Below are 4,405 nucleotides of genomic sequence, written 5' to 3' on the forward strand. Positions count from 1 at the left end.
AAGATCTGCAGTTATAAACTTTGATAGCCATTAATTGACTAGATCTTCAACCTAAACTAGAGGTAAAAGAGGAGGAAAGAAAATGGAATGGCAAAAAGAACTAGATGAAAAAAGGAATGAAGCAAGCAGTGATATGCAAAATAATTGTCATCTTGTCCCTGCCTGTCATTCCCTCACTCTAGTCAAGCTCATTGTCACCAGGCTGGAGTGCAGTGCGACCTTGGCTCACTGCAGTCTCCACCTCCAGGGTTCAAGCAATTCTCCTGCCTCAGCCTTCTAAGTAGCTGGGATTACAAGCACTCACCACCACACCCAGCTAATTTTTGTATCTTTAGTAGAGACAGAGTTTCACCCTGTTGGCCCAGGCTGGTCCCAATCTCCTGACCTCGTGATCCGCCTGCCTCGGCCTCCCAAAGAGCTGGGATTACAGGCGTGAGCCACAGTGCCCAGCCACTTTAGGACTTTCAAACCAACTATTCCCTAAACTTGGGAGTGCTTTTCTCATTTTGACTGAGTTGTTTCCTTGTAGTTCAAGTTTCTGTTTAAATGTTATTCTAAAGAGATTTGCTTTGTAATATTTATCAGTAATATTTTCTTGTTTGTTGTCTGTGCCATGCTTTGCAAATACATGTGTGCAGACACTCAGTAATGCTGACTCACTTGTCCCCGCTAGAATAATAAGATTTAAGAGATCAAGGATTTTGCCTGTCTTGTCCACCTGATTTTTCAGCACCTCACACGTTAGGTGCCCAGTAGATAATTGTTACATGAATGAATACTATAGGAGCATGTTCATACAGAGTTAACCTAGTCTGGGGCTTCAGGGAAGGGCCTCTAAGGAAGTGACATTTAAGCTAAGGAAATGGGTTAAGTGAAAAGTTGGGCAAAGGGTAATTGTGATTGATAAAGCAACCTCCGCCTCCCGGGTTCAACTAGTTCTCCTGCCTCAGCCTCCCAAGTAGCTGGGATTACAGGCATTTGTCACCACGCCTAGCTAATTTTGCATTTTTAGTAGAGATGGGGTTTCACCATGTTGATCAGGCTGGTCTCAAACTCCTGACCTCAGGTGATCTGCCCGCTTCAGCCTTCCAAAGTGCTGGGATTACACTACGGCGTGAGCCACTATGTCCGGCCTCCTTTTGCCATTTATTACATGAACTTTGTGACTTTATTCTCCTCCCTTGGCTAGATAAATGGAAAAGCACAAGAAATTCTACACTTTAGGTATATGTAATGTAATTTCTGTTTCTAGCAGCTCTTCTGTCTCAGTCCTCCAGAAATAAGATCTTGGTTTCTCTGTTTTGTAGTTTGTGATAGTAGCCATATCTGGGTTTTTCTTGAGTGTTTTCTGGAACTGCTCTGTGTTTGGAGAAACTGAGTCGTGAATTTCAGTCATATCTATAGGAGAAAAATATTGTTTCTCATTGAGTTTTCTCAGTGCACTGGGTTTCAGAGAGCTATCCTTAGGCTTAAAACAGTATATAATGAAGAAGCAGAGTGTAAGTGCAAATATATAAATAGATAATTAAAGCCAGGGATCATAAAAGCTAACCTCTCAGTTATCCCATGAGGGCCATTAAATCTGTTTTACAGATGAAGAAACTGAATTATGCAGCAACTATATGTGACTACCTATAGGCATAAAGTTGAGAGGTCAGAGAAATGAAAGATATTGAAGTCCAAGGCTTGGAATCATACCAGTTGTGTTTTGCTTGTTATCCTGATATTTGGTTAAACAGGTCTTTCATTGGGAAGCAGACCACACAGGACCGTAATCATGCTTCTGGTGCTCCTGTTACCTTTCTTCTGGTGAAAGGGACACTGAGGATCTTTTAAGCAGTGCTCTTCCAATTTCATTGCTGTATAACAAAGGTTTAGACTGGATGGTGTTGATGTGATATAAGGAAGGTTTTGTTTTCAAGGGCACCAGTTGTTACTTTCCATACTGCTCCATTGTTATTCTAAATGTGATGGAGAAAATAAAATGTTTATTTGCATACCTGTTACTTCTCATAGTTTCTAGTGAACTATGAGAAGTCAGTTATGTCTGCAATAATGTGTGTAATTTCACTTGAGGAATATGGTTTCTGCCAGTACTCTTATAGCAGTGCCTTTTATCCAAGAATGTTAATCAAAATCACCTGTGGAGCTTTAAAAGATACAGATGCCATGGTCAAAACAGCATTCTTCTCAATAATAAAGAAAACGATACAGTGGAATACTATGGCAGCTGTTAGGAATGGACATCTTTATGGAATGTCAAAGACACATTGTATTATATAAAAAGATAAACTGGTGCTTGCTTAGGCAGCACATGTACTAAAACTGGAATAACACAGAGAAGATTAGCATGGCCCCTGCGCAAGGATGACATGCAAATTCAAAAAGTAGTCCATATATATTTTTTTGAGGCAGAGTTTTGCTCTTGTTGCCCAGACTGGAGTGCAATGGCGCAATCTCGGCTCACCACAACCTCTGCCTCCCAGGTTTAAGCGATTCTTCTGCCTTAGCCTCCCAAATAGCTGGGATTACAGGCATGTACCACCATGCCCAGTTAATTTTTTGTATTTATAGTAGAGATGGGGTTTCTCCATGTTGGTCAGGCTGATCTCGAACTCCCAACCTCAGGTGATCTGCCGGCCTCAGCCTCCCAAAGTGCTGAGATTACAGGTGTGTGTGAGCCACTGCACCTGGCCCTGACCAACATTTTATTTTATTTTTACTTTTTGAGACAGAGTCTCTTTCTCGCCAGGCTGGAAGTGCAGTGGCACGATCTTGGCTCACTGCAACTTCCACCTTCTGGGTTCAAGTAATTCTTCTGCCTCAGCCTGCTGAGTAGCTAGGACTACAGATGCACTCCACCATGTCCAGCTGAGCTGATTTTTGTGTTTTTAGTAGAGACATGGGGTTTCATCATGTTGGCCAGTATGGTCTCAATCTCTTGACCTCATGATCCACCCGCCTTCGCCCTCCAAAGTGCTGGGATTACAAGTGTGAGCCACTGTAGCTGGCCCTGACCAACATTTTAAATGCTTCACATTAGCATTTAGCTAGAAACCCTACTGGTTTGTTTTCTTGGGTCTGTAGCTGTTACCTTGGCCTCATATTTATAATTTTTCAAACTGGCAAGAAATCAGAATCGTGGACGTAGCTAGCATAGCACTTCATAGTTCACATTTATAGTGGCAGCCAAGAGCTGTGCCCACACTGGCTTCGCGAAGGCTTCTCATACCCTTTCACAGTACAAACTATTTAAATACAAAATGAAACGCCTAAGCCTGTGTCTGTTAATGTTACTGCCTCCTGCAGTAAAGTAGCATTGTTCCTTTACATTTTTCAGCTCCTCAGGGGTAGAGGGTGGGTGAGGAAAATCACAACAGTACTCTTTCTCTTAAAAGAAATGTGAATTAATTACTCTTGATTGAGATTTACACTATTCCTGGATTCATCGGGGCACTATAATCAAATTTGGGGGGTTTTTTTGTTTTGTTTTTAATTGAGACAGAGTCTTGTTCTGTCACCCAGGGTGCGGTGCAGTGCAGTGGCGCGATTTTGGCTCACTGCCAACGTCTGCTGCCTGGGTTCAAGTGATTCTTGTACCTTAGCCTCTTGAGTGGCTGGAACTATAGGCGTGTGCGACCACAACTGCCTAATTTTTATTTTATTATTATTTTTTGAGATGGAGTTTCACTCTTGTTGCCCAGGCTGGAGTGCAATGACACCATCTCAGCTCACTACAACCTCCACCTCCCGGGTTCAAGCCTCCTGCCTCAGCCTCCAAGTAGCTGGGATTACAGGCATGCGTCACCATGCCCAGCTAATTTTGTAGTTTTAGTATAAGACATAGGGTGTCACCATGTTGGTCAGGCTGATCTCGAACTCCCACATCAGGTGATCCACCCACCTTGGCCTCAGCCTCCGCCTCCCAAAGTACTGGGATTACAGGTGTGAGAGCCACTGTGCCCGGCCTGACTGGCTAATTTTTTTGTATTTTTAGTAGAGTCATGGTTTTGCCATGTTGGCCAGGCTGTTCTCAAACTGCTGAATTGACATTTTCTCAGTAGTTCCCTCTGTAGTCTAATTGCTAGATGTTTAACTTCAAAAATTCCACGCTATCTAGCACTTGTCAATTTAAAATACTCAGAGACTGCTGGGGCATTAAAACCCAGCTTTGTTTCTGTCTGCAGATTTAATAAACAATACCTTCATATTCCAGAAACCAATTAAAAATCATTGGTTTTTTTAACAGAGCCATACCTTTCAAGGTCTTTTCTGAGAGGTATCATTACCACTTTTTTACTGACAAATTGTAGGGAGGAGTTATCTGAAGAGACCTGTCTCTCCTTCCCTTCCTTGTACAGGATGGAGGGAGTTTTCCCTGTAGGTTTGTGGCTAGCTGCTAGTT

At 42.5% G+C, this 4,405-nt stretch overlaps 1 protein-coding gene and 1 non-coding gene across 2 annotated transcripts in view; both read left to right on the top strand.

Moving 5' to 3' along the window:
* CBX1 (chromobox 1) overlaps positions 1-4,405 on the top strand; it is a 25,731-nt gene that overhangs the window by 9,064 nt on the left and 12,262 nt on the right. The gene's annotated exons all lie outside the window — the stretch shown is intronic.
* LOC119466785 lies at positions 2,296-2,402 on the top strand. Its single transcript, XR_005195264.1, has one exon. It is a non-coding gene; the product is annotated as a U6 spliceosomal RNA (small nuclear RNA).

The sequence above is a fragment of the Cebus imitator genome, unplaced genomic scaffold, assembly GCF_001604975.1.
Source record: "Cebus imitator isolate Cc_AM_T3 unplaced genomic scaffold, Cebus_imitator-1.0 Scaffold228, whole genome shotgun sequence".
NCBI classification, from domain to species: domain Eukaryota; kingdom Metazoa; phylum Chordata; class Mammalia; order Primates; family Cebidae; genus Cebus; species Cebus imitator.